Source organism: Oncorhynchus nerka, unplaced genomic scaffold (assembly GCF_034236695.1).
Source record: "Oncorhynchus nerka isolate Pitt River unplaced genomic scaffold, Oner_Uvic_2.0 unplaced_scaffold_1003, whole genome shotgun sequence".
Lineage (NCBI taxonomy): Eukaryota > Metazoa > Chordata > Actinopteri > Salmoniformes > Salmonidae > Oncorhynchus > Oncorhynchus nerka.
The window spans coordinates 175,375-191,441 of record NW_027040291.1 but is presented as its reverse complement, the minus strand read 5'-3'; the positions used below and the strand labels follow the sequence as shown (position 1 = coordinate 191,441).

General features: G+C 46.8%; 1 long non-coding RNA gene across 1 annotated transcript; it reads right to left on the bottom strand.

The window, feature by feature from the left end:
* Positions 1-559: 559 nt before the first annotated feature.
* Positions 560-8,093, bottom strand: LOC115126526 (uncharacterized). Its single transcript, XR_010463493.1, has 2 exons — positions 2,416-8,093; positions 560-2,273 (listed from the first exon to the last, which is right to left on the bottom strand). It is a non-coding gene; the product is annotated as an uncharacterized LOC115126526 (long non-coding RNA).
* Between the last annotated feature and the right edge of the window lie 7,974 nt (positions 8,094-16,067).

Here is a 16,067-nt window from a genome sequence, read left to right as displayed (position 1 = left end):
CTGGTGTAAATCGAAAACACAATGTCTATGGGGTCAATTTGCACTTCCTAAGGCTTCCAATAATGTCAACCGTCTTTAGAAACTTGTTCTACTATAATATATATGGAATTTTGTCCGACCTTTCAGCTGGAAGTTGCACGCGCGTTTCGATTTGTTTACCAAACGCCCTAACAAAAGAAGGTATATGGACATCAATGATGAACTTTATCGAACAATTCAAACATTTATTGTGGAACTGGGATTCCTGGGAGTGTATTCTGATGAAGATCATCAAAGTTAAGTGAACATTTATAACGCTATTTCTGACAAATGTTGACTGCGCAACATGGCGGATATTTCTTTTGGCTGGTTTGGGCTCCGTACTTTTTAAAACTTTTTCCGTAAAGTTTTTTTAAAATCTGACACCGCATTAAGGAGAAGTGGATCTAAAGTTCCATGCATAACACTTGTATTTTCATCAACATTTATAATAAGTATTTCTGTAAATTGATGTGGCTCTCTGTAAAAATTACCACATGCTTTTGGAACTACTGAACATAACATGCCAATGTAAAATGAGATTTTTGAATATAAATATGCACTTTATAGAACAAAACATACATGAATTGTGTAACAATTGTAGCCTCAATTCACAACCAGAACATGACAAGTCATTGAGATATTTTCCGTTCTGCTGAGAGATCACCTTCCTGATGACTAGCGCTCTGTATATTCTGATGGGTGAGGCCTGAGCTGGAATGTGAAGCTAACTGAAGCTGGCTAACTTTAGAAAACCAGTATATCTAGCTTGCATTATAGTATACGTCTCAGGCTACAATCAGGTTTCAGCATCAGGCAGGTATCAACATGCAGAGTCGTAGGCAACAACCTGGGTTGTATTCATTAGTTTACTCCACAGCCAACAGTATTAAAATGTTGCATAAAACATAAACAGATTACTCCAAAAGCTGTACAACGTGACCTAAACGGTTTCTGTCGCCAAACGTTTTGCTACAGGGGCACTAGTGAATACACTTAAACTGTTTTGAGGAAGTGTAATTTGTTTTCCACCATATATATTTGTCTCTCTTTCACACAACAAACCTTCCTGAGTGAAAATAATTAACTGTAGATTAGAAAGAGACAATGTTTGTTTGTTGCTTGTTGTGTTTTAAGCCTGTTTTGAGAAGACAAGTCTATAGACCTATGATACAGTAGGAGATCACCCTGGTCTATAGACCTATGATACAGTAGGAGATCACCCTGGTCTATAGACCTATGATACAGTAGGAGATCACCCTGGTCTATAGACCTATGATACAGTAGGAGATCACCCTGGTCTATAGACCTATGATACAGTAGGAGATCACCCTGGTCTATAGACCTATGATACAGTAGGAGATCACCCTGGTCTATAGACCTATGATACAGTAGGAGATCACCCTGGTCTATAGACCTATGATACAGTAGGAGATCACCCTGCTCTATAGACCTATGATACAGTAGGAGATCACCCTGGTCTATAGACCTATGATACAGTAGGAGATCACCCTGGTCTATAGACCTATGATACAGTAGGAGATCACCCTGGTCTATAGACCTATGATACAGTAGGAGATCACCCTGGTCTATAGACCTATGATACAGTAGGAGATCACCCTGGTCTATAGACCTATGATACAGTAGGAGATCACCCTGGTCTATAGACCTATGATACAGTAGGAGATCACCCTGGTCTACAGACCTATGATACAGTAGGAGATCACCCTGGTCTATATGAATACACAACAATATCATCAACTATATGAATACATAACAATATCATCAACTATATGAATACACATAACAATATCATCAACTATATGAATACACACAACAATATCATCAACTATATGAATACACATAACAATATCATCAACTATATGAAAACACATAACAATATCATCAACTATATGAATACACATAACAATATCACCAACTATATGAACACACATAACAATATCATCAATACTCATAACAATCGTCGTCTTACCTTTTATCTCTCAATAGAAACACAGTCTGGATGATCATTCGGTCATCTGAAGTTACTTTTGTTTGCTCTGCTCATTTACATATCAGGTTCTGCCTGTTCTCTCTCTCTCCCTCTCTCTTTACAGCTCTTACAATGTGTCTTGGAATACATTCTACAACTGTCTGGAACTCTATTGGAGGGACGTGACATCATTCCTCCACAAGAAATTCCATCATTTGGTGTTTTGTTGATGGTTGTGTTCTATTGTGTTGAGACCTGGTGACTGAGACATGGCATATTGTGAAACAAACAGTCTACATCACTGAAGTACAGCAGTCTACATCACTGAAGTACAGCAGTCTACATCACTGAAGTACAGCAGTCTACATCACTGAAGCGCCTGCCAAACATGCCCCAACACTCACCAATCGTTAAGCTCTTCCCGAGCAGGGTCACAGTCTCTCCTGGTAGCAGCTCCCCTCTCCCCAGGGGTAGCACCTCCTTTCTCCCCAGGGGTAGCAGCTCCTCTCTCCCCAGGGGTAGCAGCTCCTCTCTCCCCAGGGGTAGGAGCTCCTCTCTCACCCCAGGGGTAGCAGCTCCTCTCCCCTAGGATTTGAAGACATTGGGGGCTACTTGTGAACACATACATCTACAGTGTATTGCCAAAAACCACTCCACATCTTCAAACATAGACTCTGACCTGTCTAATGAGCCAACATGAAATAATCCCAGAGTACTTCTCTCTCTCTCTCTCTCTCTCTCTCTCTCTCTCTCTCTCTCTCTCTCTCTCACACACACTCACACACACTTATCCTAGTCTTCTGTTGCTGTCTCTGAGTCTTGTCTGGTGTGTCTCTTTAGGTTTGCAATCCAAAAAGGTCAAGGGGATACTGTGGTAGCTTAACTAGTTTTGGGCCTGTGTTGGGCTGTTGTGGTGTTGTGGTGTTGTGGTGTTGGGTTGTTGTGGTGTTGGGCTGTTGTGGTGTTGGGCTGTTGAGGTGTTGGGCTGTTGTGGTGTTGTGGTGTTGTGGTGTTGGGCTGTTGCGGTGTTGTGGTGTTGGGCTGTTGTGGTGTTGGGCTGTTGTGGTGTTGGGGTGTTGTGGTGTTGGGCTGTTGTGGTGTTGTGGTGTTGTGGTGTTGGGCTGTTGTGGTGTTGTGGTGTTGGGCTGTTGTGGTGTTGTGGTGTTGTGGTGTTGGGCTGTTGTGGTGTTGTGGTGTTGGGCTGTTGTGGTGTTGGGCTGTTGTGGTGTTGTGGTGTTGTGGTGTTGGGCTGTTGTGGTGTTGGGCTGTTGTGGTGTTGTGGTGGTGTTGTGGTGTTGTGTATTTTCCTCATCACATGCCTTACGGGTAGAGCCCTTGAGTGGGCCAATTTGGTCTGGAACGGGCCCGACTCAGCGAAGGGCAATTACCCGGAGTTCACCCGCCGTTTCCGGACCGTGTTCGATTACCCTCCAGAGGGTCGAGCGGCGGGTGAGAGGTTGTTCCATTTCAGGCAGGGTACGAGGAGCGCGCAGGACTTCGCGCTGGAGTTCCGGACCTTGGCCGCTGGAGCAGGGTGGAACGACAGGGCCCTGATAGACCATTACCGGTGTAGCCTGAGAGAGGACGTCCGCAGGGAGCTGGCTTGTCGGGACACTACACTTAGCCTGGATGGACTGATAGACCTGTCGATCCGGTTGGACCATCTGCCAGCTGCTCGCGGACGTTCTGAAAGGGTCCTGTCAGTTCTACCTCCTGACCCTCCCGCTCCTATCCCGATGGAGCTAGGAGGGACCGCGCCTAGGGAGATCGGAGGAGGAGGCTCCTCCTGTACCAGTTGTGGCCGGAGAGGGCACACGTCTGGTCGGTGCTGGAGGAATTCATCTGGGAGTCGAGAAGGCAGGCAGAACACTCCTCGGTCACCCCAGGTGAGTAAGCACCACACTCTCCCAGAGTTTCCTGTTGGTCACATGTTCTTATTAATTTGTTTCCTTAATTATTCTCCCTCTCTCAATCATAAGGCACTGGTAGATTCAGGCGCAGCTGGGAACTTTATAGATCGCGGACTGGCTCAGAGGTTGAGGATTCCGTTAGTAAAAGTAGACCCCCCTTTTACCGTGCACTCTTTAGATAGTCGACCATTAGGGTCAGGGCTGGTGAAGAAAGACACAATTTCGTTGGAGATGATTACGCAGGGGAATCACAAGGAGCGAATTAGTTTGTTCCTTATCGATTCACCTGCGTTTCCAGTTGTACTGGGGATTCCCTGCCTAGCTATTCATAATCCTACGATTTCGTGGAAACAGGGAACTCTACAGGGGTGGTCTGATGAGTGTTCAGGCAGGTGTGTAGGGGTTTCCATCGGTGTGACAACGGTGGAGAGTCCAGACCAGGTTTCCACCGTGCGCATTCCAGCTGAGTATGACGATTTGGCTATCGTTTTCAGTAAAAAGAAGGCGACCCAATTACCACCCCATAGGCAGGGGGATTGCGTGATAAACCTCCAGGGTAACGCTGCACTCCCCAGGAGTCATGTGTATCCTTTGTCCCAGGAGGAGAAGGTGGCTATGGAAACATATCACCGAGGCTTTGGGACAGGGGTACATTCGGCCCTCCATGTCACCTGTCTCTTCGAGTTTCTTTTTTGTGAAGAAAAAAGATGGTGGTTTACGTCCGTGTATTGATTATAGAGGTCTAAATTCCATCACAGTGAGTTTTAGTTACCCACTACCTCTCATTGCTACGGCAGTGGAATCATTTCACGGAGCGCAGTTCTTCACTAAACTGGATCTCAGGAGTGCTTATAATCTGGTGCGTATTCGGGAGGGAGTTGAGTGGAAAACTGCATTTAGCACTACTTCTGGCCATTATGAGTACCTCGTCATGCCATACGGTTTAAAGAATGCTCCAGCTATATTTCAATCCTTCGTGGATGGGATTCTCAGAGACCTGCACGGACAGGGTGTAGTGGTGTATATTGACGATATTTTGATCTACTCCGCTACACGCACTGCGCATGTATCTCTTGTGCGCAAGGTTCTTAGACGACTGCTGGAGCATGACCTGTATGTGAAGGCGGAGAAGTGTGAGTTTTCCAAACAATCAGTTTCCTTCCTGGGTTATCGCATTTCCAGCTCTGGGTTGGTAATGGAGGGTGACCGCGTAAAGACTGTACGTAATTGGCCGACTCCGACCACGGTAAAGGAGGTGCAGCGGTTATTGGGTTTTGCCAATTACTACCGGAGGTTTATCCGGGATTTTGGTCAGGTAGCTGCCCCTATTACCTCACTGCTGAAGGGGGGGCCGGTGCGTTTGCAGTGGTCAGCAGAGGCGAACGGAGCTTTTCATAAGTTGAAGGCGATGTTTACTGAGGCGCCGGTGTTGGCGCATCCGGACCCTTCTTTGGCGTTTATAGTAGAGGTGGACGCATCCGAGGCTGGGGTTGGAGCGGTGCTCTCACAGCGTTCGGGTGCGCCACCGAAGCTCCGCCCCTGTGCCTTTTTTTTCGAAGAAACTCGGGCCAGCGGAGCGGAATTATGATGTGGGGGATAGGGAGTTGTTGGCTATGGTTAAGGCCCTGAAGGTGTGGAGACACTGGCTTGAGGGGGCTAAGCACCCTTTCCTTATCTGGACTGACCACCGTAACCTGGAGTATATCCGATCAGCTAGGAGACTGAATCCTCGTCAGGCAAGGTGGGCCATGTTTTTCACTAGATTTCGTTTCACTATTTCGTATAGACCAGGTTCCCTCAACACTAAGGCCGACGCGCTGTCAAGACTCTATGACACTGAGGACAGGTCCATCGATCCTACTCCCATCATTCCGGCAGCTAAGCTGGTGGCACCAGTAGTATGGGATGTGGACGCGGACATCGAGCGGGCGCTAAGGGAGGAACCTGCGCCTCCACAGTGTCCGGAGGGTCGTAGGTACGTGCCGCTGGCTGTCCGTGATCAATTGATTCGATGGGCTCATTGTCTACCCTCGTCGGGTCACCCAGGTATTTTTAGGACAGTGAGAGGTCTTGAGAGGAAGTACTGGTGGCCCACTTTGAGGAGGGATGTGCGATTCTATGTTTCCTCCTGTTCGGTGTGCGCCCAGAGTAAGGCTCCTAGACACCTGCCAAGAGGTAAATGACAATCTCTTCCCGTTCCACAATGGCCGTGGACCCATCTATCGGTGGATTTTCTTACTGACCTTCCTCCCTCTCAGGGTAACACAACAATCCTGGTCGTTGTGGATCGGTTCTCTAAGTCCTGCCGTCTTATCCCATTGCCCGGTCTCCCTACGGCCCTACAGACTACGGAAGCTCTTTTCACCCATGTCTTCCGGCACTACGGGGTGCCCGAGGATATAGTTTCTGATCAGGGCCCCCAATTTATCTCCCGTGTTTGGAGGGCATTTATGGAATGTCTGGGGGTCTCGGTCAGCCTGACCTCAGAGTATCACCCGGAGAGTAATGGGCAGGTGGAGAGAGTTAACCAGGAGGTGTGTAGGTTTCTGCGGTCGTATTGCCAGGACCGGCCAGGGGAGTGGGCGAGATATATTCCCTGGGCAGAAATAGCCCAGAACTCACTAAGCCACTCCTCTACCAACATGTCACCATTTGAGTGCGTGTTGGGGTACCAGCCAGTCCTGGCACCGTGGCATCAGAGCCAGACTGAGGCTCCTGCGGTGGAGGAGTGGGTACAGCGCTCTAAGGAGACCTGGAGGGCGGTCCAAGAGTCATTACGCCAAGCGAGTATAAGGCAGAAGAAGAGCGCTGACCGTCACCGCAGTGAGGCCCCCGTGTTTGCACCTGGGGACAGGGTCTGGCTCTCGACCCGAAACCTGCCCCTCCGCTTGCCCTGCCGGAAGCTGGGTCCGCAGTGTATAGGGCCATTTAAAGTCCTGAGGAGAATAAACAAGGTTTGTTATCGATTATTACTTCCTTCGTATTATCGTATTAACCCCTCGTTTCATGTGTCTCTTCTCAGACCGGTGGTAGCTGGTCCCATGCAGGAAGATGAGGTTCCGGAGGTTCCTCCGCCCCCCTGGACATCGAGGGGTCCCCGGCGTACACAGTACGAGCTATTCTGGACTCGAGACGCCAGGTGAGGGGCTTGCAGTACCTCGTTGACTGGGAGGGGTACGGTCCGGAGGAGAGGTGCTGGGTTCCGGTGAGGGATATTCTAGACCCATCTATGTTGAGTGAATTCCATCGCCTCCGTCCGTATCGCCCAGCGCCTCGGCCCCCGGGTCGTCCCCGAGGCCAGCGTCGGCGCGCTGCGGGAGCTGCGCGTCAGGGGGGGGGTGGTACTGTCACGAATATTACCGAAGGTGACTCCCCTTCTTGTTCGGGTGGCGCTCGGCGGTCGTCGTCGCCGGTGTTACGTTCCCCAGTTTATGTGTTGTAGTTTGTGTTTGTGCATGTGTTTATTTCAGGAAATGGCTCCGGAAATCCCTCAAGCAGCTGATTGGTCGACTCCATGGCTAAATGGAGAGCTGACTCCGCCCCCTCGTCAAGACAGCTGTCTCCAATTACCCATTCCATCTGAAGATATATAAATGCCAGTGTTCTGTTCAGGAGAGAGATCTTTTTGTAGAGAGATTTTCTGAGAGATTTTGCTAGAGATTTTGCTAGAGGTTGATTTTGCTGAGAGTTTGTATATTTTGTGAGTTTGTTGCTCAGATAGAGCTTATTTGATGTCGTTTGTTAGTTTGTTTGAAAATTGTTTAATATTCTGTTTCATTTGTTCCCAGGGGGAGAAGGGGAAGGCACCTTGGGAGTGCTTAGGCAAGAGGCCCGCGGGCATACATATACCCGTAGCATATTCGCAGTCTAGGCACACTAGGTAAGACCTGGGCGGACCACCCCCTGTATTTTGGTTAGGGCACCAGGTGGTGCTAAATTAGGTAAGTAGTGGGTAGGCAGGTAAGATAGGAGAGGGGGAGGTTTTGAGATTTACTTTCTTTGCTTTGGGTCCGTCCAGCCCCTTTTCCCCATATTACTGTGTAAAGGAATAAAGTCCTTGTAAACGGTACCACATTCTGCTTGTTGTCATTTTTTACTCGCACCTACAGTCCATACCTTTTTCGCTTCACAGAGAGTTTAGTTGTAGCAGGGTGTTGCGTTCCCTCTTCATAGAGGCATGCGTAACATAATGGGGGCTCATCCGGGATTTTTCCATTAACTTGATAGTCCACCCCCCCGCATGCGGTAGCGTAAATACAGCCTCAAGCTCATTACCATAACGCAACGTTAGCGATTTCTAAAAATCGCAAATGAAATGAAATAAATATGCCTGCTCTCAAGCTTATCCTTTTCTTAACAATCCTGTCGTCTCAGATTTTCAAAATATGCTTTTGAACCAGAGAAAATCAATAATTTGTGTAAGAGTGGTGATAGCTAGCTTAGCATTTAGCGTTAGCATTTAGCACGCAACATATTCACAAAAACCAGCCAAGGAATCAAATAAATTAATTTACCTTTGAAGAACTTCAGATGTTTCAATGAGGAGACTCTCAGTTACATAGCAGATGTCCAGTTTTTCCTGAATGATTCTTGTGTAGGACACATCGTTCCGTTTTGTTACTATGCATTTGGCTACCGAAACTAACCGAAAATTCAGTCACCTACACGTCAAACTTTTTCCGAAATAACTCCATAATATCGACTGAAACATGGAAAACGTTGTTTGAATCAATCCTGAAGGTGGTTTGTCATATATCTCTCCATTGAAAGCCCAGTCCTTTATGCAAGCTTTTTTCTCTGATTCGAATGGAAAAATACTGGGACCTGACTTTTGCGCACCAATTGCCACGCAGACACCAAGCGGGACACTTGGCAATTGTAGTCTCTTATGGTCAATCTTCCAATGATATGCCTACAAATACGTCACAATGCTGCAGAGACCTTGGGGAAACAAGAGAAAGTGTCCGTTCATTCCTGTCGCATTCACAGCCATATAAGGCGATCATGGAAAACGTAGCCTCAGAAATCCTGTTCATTTCCTGGTCGGTCAAACATCTTGGTTTTGCCCGAAGCATTTGTTCTAGGGCACTCACAGTGAAAATCTTTGCAGTTCTGGAAACGTAAGAGTGTCTTCTTTCCAAAACTATCAATTCCAAGCATATTCGAGCATCTTTTCGTGACAAAATATTGCGCTTAAAACGGGCACGTCTTTTTATCCAAAAATGAAATACTGCCCCTATAGGACTAAGTGGTTAAACCCACCGGACCCTGCTGCTCTGAGCTCTCTCTGGTTAGTGATTGAGGTGTGATGGTAGGTTGTGAGTTTGGATGACTTGTTTAGTTAGTGTGTTCAGTAGACTGCATTGTATAAGATGGCTGCATCAGCCATCTCCAAGTTTTTTGAAGCGCCCTCTATTGATTGTTTGGGTAGGTTTCGGAAAGTAGACCTTATAGCTATAGCTGACCATTATGGATTTGTTGTCCCTGAGAAAGCCCTAAAGGCTGAGCTTTTGGTGCTAGTCAGGGAGGGTTTAGTGAGAGAACGGATTCTCTCATTGCAAGGAGAGGAGACTGGTAGACCTTCTGATGCCAAGTCAGAGGACAGGGCGGAGGAAGGGGTTCCTCGTACCCCTTTTACATTGCCCCGATTCGATCCTTTATCTTCTGCCTCGGGTCGTTCAGATGGGACTGCTAGGCTGAAGGTGAGGCTGGCTCGGTTAGAAATGGAGCAAAAAGATAAAGAGAGACAGATGAATTTTGAACTTGAAATTAGGAAAATAGAAGCTGACAAGGAGGTGAGGATCCGACAACTGGAGCTAGACGCTGCCTCCAGTGCGACTCCACAAGCAGCTCATCATCCAACCTACTTTGACGTGAGTAAAAACATAGCTTTAGTCCCTCCATTCCGAGAGTCGGAAATTGATTCTTATTTCTCTGCGTTTGAGCGTGTGGCTGCTGCGCTGCATTGGCCACTCGAGGTTTGGCCGCTCCTGTTACAATGTAAATTGTCTGGGAAAGCCCAGGAAGTAGTAGCTGCTCTCTCCCTGGAAGACAGTTTACACTACAATACAGTTAAAACTACAGTGTTGCGGGCTTATGAGTTGGTGCCTGAAGCTTATAGGCAGCGCTTCAGGAACCACAAGAAACCCTCTCACCGTACATTTGTTGAATTTGCTAGGGACAAAGAGTCTCTGTTTAGTCGCTGGTGTTCAGCCAGCAAAGCTAACACCTTTGCTGATATTCGGGAGTTGATGCTGTTGGAGGACTTTAAAAGTAACCTCCCAGATAGAATTGTAGTTCATTTAAATGAACAGAAAGTGGTGACATTGGCCCAAACGGCAGTGTTGGCAGATGAGTACGCTTTGACACACAAGACTGTCTTTGGTGCACCTCGTTTTGAAGGCCGGACGATTACGTCATCAGTTCCTCGTTCAGGTCGCTTTACCGCTGACAACCCTAAGCCTTTTCATGAAATCCGTGAATGTTTTTACTGTCACCAAAAGGGTCACGTGATTGCGGACTGCCCAGTTTTGAAAAATAAACCGAAACAGTCCCTGTCACTGTCCCCAAAAATGAAAAGTTTGGGTTTAGTCAAGTCTTTGGCTCGTCCCTTGGATCAAGTTATTGATTCAGCATTTGAGAAACCGGATCCTGTCTATGCTCCGTTTATCTCTGCCGGTTGTTGTTTCCTTAACAGGAGAACAAGCTGATCAGAAGCCTATCCAAATCCTACGAGACACCGGGGCGGCGCAGTCAGTAATCGTTACTGATGCTTTACCCTGGTCTCCTGAAACGTATTGTGGCTCGCATGTCATATTACAGGGGATAGAGACAAAAACCGTACCTGTACCATTACACTGGGTCCACTTAGTGTCAGACTTGGTATCAGGACGTTTCCGTGTTGGTGTAGTGTCTACACTGCCAGTAAAAGGAGTCACATTGCTACTAGGGAATGATATTGCTGGTGGTAATGTCACTCCTGTGTTAGAGGTAGTAGACAACCCAGAAATCAGAATCACCCCCGAGAAGGTGATTGAATGTCAAAAAGAAGACACCAGTCTTCGCAAGTGTTTTGCTTCGGTAATTTCCATTGAGGAAGCTAAAACTAGAGAGACCGCCTACTTTATGGAAGCAGGAGTTTTGATGCGGAAATGGGCATCTCATGACACCATTAATGACTGGAGTGAAGTGTGTCAAGTGGTTGTTCCTACACCGTTCCGACAGCAGGTGCTGTCACTCGCCCATGACCAGGCGTGGTCTGGACACTTGGGGATCACAAAGACTTATAACCGGGTCCTTCGTCATTTCTTCTGGCCAGGTTTGAAGTCTGATGTGGTCCAATTTTGTAAAACATGTCACATATGTCAACTCACTGGGTAAGTGAATCAAACAGTTCCACGAGCGCCACTCTGCCCGATTCCTGTGGTGGGGGAACCGTTTGAAAGAGTGATAATTGATTGTGTAGGTCCATTGCCGAAAACCAGGTCAGGTAACCAGTTCCTACTAACAATAATGTGCAGTGCTACTCGATACCCAGAGGCTATTCCTCTCCGTACTATAACGGCTAAGACTGTGGTGAAGGCACTGGTGAAGTTCTTCTCTACGTTTGGACTCCCTAATGTAATCCAAACTGATCAGGGATCCAACTTCATGTCTAAACTGTTTTCAAATGTGTTAAAGACATTGTGTTTTTCCCATCAGGTCTCCAGTCCGTATCATCCAGAGAGTCAAGGGGCTCTAGAACGCTGGCATCAGACACTGAAGGCAATGCTACGCAAGTATTGTATGGATACCAGTACTGATTGGGATGAGGGGGTGCCCTTTGTCCTATTTGCTATAAGGGAAACAATACAAGAGTCCTTAGGGTTCAGCCCTGCTGACCTTGTGTTTGGACACACCCCACGGGGTCCGCTGAAAGTTTTGAAGGAGCATATCTTATCTCCTACACCCAGTAGCGCCCCTAAAAATGTGTTGGATTATGTCAGTAAGATGCGGGAGAGACTGCACGTGTCATGTTATGTCTTGTCCCTGTGCTTTCTCTTCTCTTCGTTTCCCCCTGCTGGTCGTATTAGGTTACTATCTTTCTCTCTCTCTTTCGTTCCGTTCCTGCTCCCAGCTGTTCCCCATTCTCCTAACGACCTCGTTTACTCTCTCTCACCTGTCTCCTCTTTTGCCCTCTGATTATGTCTCTATTTCTCTCTCTGTTTCTGCTTCTGTCCTTGTCGGATTCTTGTTTGCTTTGCCCTTGTCCCGTCCTGTCGTTATCTGCCTCTTCATTAGATGCTGCGTGTGAGCAGGTGTCTCTGTCCTCTACGGCCCGCACCTACCCAGAGGGACCTGCAGTCTGTTGCCGCTAGCCCTGCAATTCTCCTCTACTACTAGTAGGAGGACTCCCCTGCAAAGATAGAGGATTTATGTTTTCCCTGTTTGGACATTAAAAGACTGTTTCTGTTGAATCGCTGTTGGGTCCTCACTCACCTGCATAACAGCACGCCGCATGTGCGTTAGCCCAAAAGTCTCTCTCCTCGTCTCAAAAACGCATGAAGTTGCATTATGACAAAAAGGCTGTTGGCCGTTCATTTGCACCAGGGGATCAAGTTTTAGTTTTGTTGCCAATCCCTGGCTCATCTCTGTCAGCACGTTTTTCTGGACCATATCTGGTGGAAAAGAAACTCAATGACACCAATTATGTGATAAAGACACCAGATCGAAGGCGTTCTTCCCGTGTGTGTCATGTTAACATGCTGAAAACATATTATGTGCGTGATTCTCCCGACAGCTCCTCAAGTAAGCCGGTCCAGCCCGCCGTCTCCAGTGTGGCTGCGGTGGTGCTGAAGCCTGGCTGGGACCTAGATGAGGATAAGGAGGACGGGTTGGAGTTACGCCATACGTTACAGCAAGGTGAACGCCTATGTAATTCAGAGATGCTGAAGAAGTTACCCTCTCAAATGGAACATTTGGATAGCGATCAAACTAAGGATCTTATCCTATTGATAAACAGTTTTCTCAGTGTGTTTCAGGACATTCCAAGTCGCACATCCATCTTGCAACATGACGTGGATGTGGGGAACGCTGTTCCTATACGTCAGCATCCGTACCGGGTTAATGCTAAGAAAAGGGAGGTAATGAAAAGTGAGGTAGCTTATTTATTACAGAATGACATGGCAAAACCCAGTAACAGCTCCTGGAGTTCACCATGTATTCTTGTTCCTAAGCCAGACGGTACGTCCCGCTTATGTACGGACTATCGTACAAAGTCTGATTCTTTTCCTCTACCTCGCTTAGATGACTGTATTGATAGAATTGGTTCTGCTGCTTACGTTAGTAAGTTAGATTTGCTAAAAGGTTATTGGCAGGTGCCTCTGACCTCTCGAGCTTCTGACATATCTGCTTTTGTTACGCCAGATAACTTTGTACAATACACTGTGATGCCCTTTGGCATGTGTAATGCACCTGCTACTTTTCAGCGGATAGTTAACATTGTGTTTGAAGATGTGCCAAATTGTACTGCTTACCTTGACGATGTGGTGATTCATTCGTCTACTTGGTCTGATCATCTCTCCACTTTGAAAAGTGTGTTTCAGCGGTTGGAGAATGCTTCTTTAACCCTCAATTTGGCCAAGTGTGAGTTTGGGAAGGCTACAGTGACTTACTTAGGGAAACAAGTGGGACGAGGTCAAGTGCGCCCAGTAACTGGCAAAGTGGAAGCAATTGTTGCTTTTCCTGCTCCCACTACTCGCCGCCAGTTGCGCAGATTCCTGGGGATGGTAGGGTACTATCGTATATTCTGTAAGAATTTCTCAACGGTAGTAGCTCCCCTTTCATCTCTGCTTAGTCCCAAGGTACCATTCAAGTGGTCCAAGGACTGTAACTACGCTTTTGAGTCCGCTAAAGCGCTACTTTGTAGTGCCCCAGTGCTTGCCGCCCCCAACTTTGACAAACCTTTTAAATTGGAGGTAGATGCTAGTATAGTGGGGGTGGGTGCGGTTCTCTTACAGGAAGATGAAGACGGAGTGGATTGGCCCGTCAGTTTCTTCTCCCGTAAGTTCAACTCGTGTCAGTCAAGGTACTCCACTATTGAACAAGAGACGCTGGCTTTATTGCTTGCCTTACAGTTCTTTGAGGTATATGTGGGCTCCAGTGCCTTGCCTGTAATGGTCTTCACGGACCATAATCCGTTGGTGTTTTTGAAACAAATGTACAACCAGAACCGCCGCCTTATGCGGTGGGCTCTGATTGTGCAAAGATATAATGTACAGATCGCTTATGTGAAGGGCTCAGCGAATGTGGTTGCTGACGCTCTATCACGGGTTTACTAACTGGGGATACGTTGGCTTTTGTTATTGCAAAACTAGGTTTGCAATTTGTGTGGTGGGCGTGTTACGTTCCCCAGTTTATGTGTTGTAGTTTGTGTTTGTGCATGTGTTTATTTCAGGAAATGGCTCCGGAAATCCCTCAAGCAGCTGCTTGGTCGACTCCATGGCAAATTGGAGAGCTGACTCCGCCCCCTCGTCAAGACAGCTGTCTCCAATTACCCATTCCATCTGAAGATATATAAATGCCAGTGTTCTGTTCAGGAGAGAGATCTTTTTGTAGAGAGATTTTCTGAGAGATTTTGCTAGAGATTTTGCTAGAGGTTGATTTTGCTGAGAGTTGGTATATTTTGCGAGTTTGTTGCTCAGATAGAGCTTATTTGATGTCGTTTGTTAGTTTGTTTGAAAATGGTTTAATATTCTGTTTCATTTGTTCCCAGGGGGAGAAGGGGAAGGCACCTTGGGAATGCTTAGGCAAGAGTCCCGCGGGCATACATATACCCGTAGCATATTCGCTGTCTAGGCACACTAGGTAAGACCTGGGCGGACCACCCCCTGTATTTTGGTTAGGGCACCAGGTGGTGCTAAATTAGGTAAGTAGTGGGTAGGCAGGTAAGATAGGAGAGGGGGAGGTTTTGAGATTTACTTTCTTTGCTTTGGTTCCGTCCAGCCCCTTTTCCCCATATTACCGTGTAAAGGAATAAAGTCCTTGTAAACGGTACCACATTCTGCTTGTTGTCATTTTTTACTCGCACCTACAGTCCATACCTTTTTCGCTTCACAGAGAGTTTAGTTGTAGCAGGGTGTTGCGTTCCCTCTTCATAGAGGCGTGCGTAACAGCCGGTCTACTAGCTATCGCCGATCCGTTGTTCTGTGTTCCTTTAGTTCTGTCTAATTGGTAGCACCTGTTTCTTGTTTGGTTGTTAGGGTAGGGTTATATATAGTCTGTTCAGCCCGCTTCTGTTTCGTGCGGGCTTGTTCGTCTGTTTTGTTTTTTGAGTGTATTTTTGTTGGCATTAGGGTTTCACGCTGTCCGTTTATATTTCTGTTCATTTGTGTTTCCACTTTTGTTCATGTTATGTTTCCGGGACATTAAAGCGTGTTCTTTTTCCCACATCTTATGCTCTCTACGCCTGACTCCACACCTCTTCACTCATTTACCGTAACAACCAGGTAGTTGAGGTAATAATGAGACTATAAGGAGTACCAGTACTGAGTCAATGTGCAGGGTACCAGGTAGTTGAGGTAATTGAGGTAATATCCACATGTAGGTAGGGATATAAGTGACTAGGCAACCAGAATAGAGATTACATCTCCTCATCCAGGGAGTTCAGACACACACACACACACACACACACACAACAAACACACACACACACAACAAACACACACACACACAACAAACACACACACACACACACACACAAACACAGGGAGGGAATGTTGTGTTTGTTTAATATTGTTTTAGGACTATGAAAATGGACAAAAGGATGAGCCTATGGATTATGAAAACAACAACAATAAATGGGAGGAGAAATTACTAGAGACAGTGTTGTTTAACTCACTGACCCATGAGTTCTTCTTACCTTTGTTCAGTAGAAAAGTCTCCCTCTCTATACTGTAAAGGTTGCATCATAGACTGGTCACTCTTCATGGACACACAGCTGGGAACAGGGGAGGCTGGTCTCTCCTGCTTGATCGGTCTTCAACACAACAGAGATAAACATTACATCTCTCATCTACTCTGAGCTCAGATGGGGAAACAATAGTGAAACATAAGAAGAGTTTCACAAATATAACTGACTTCTAGACGGTCGTTGCAGCGCGCGAGCA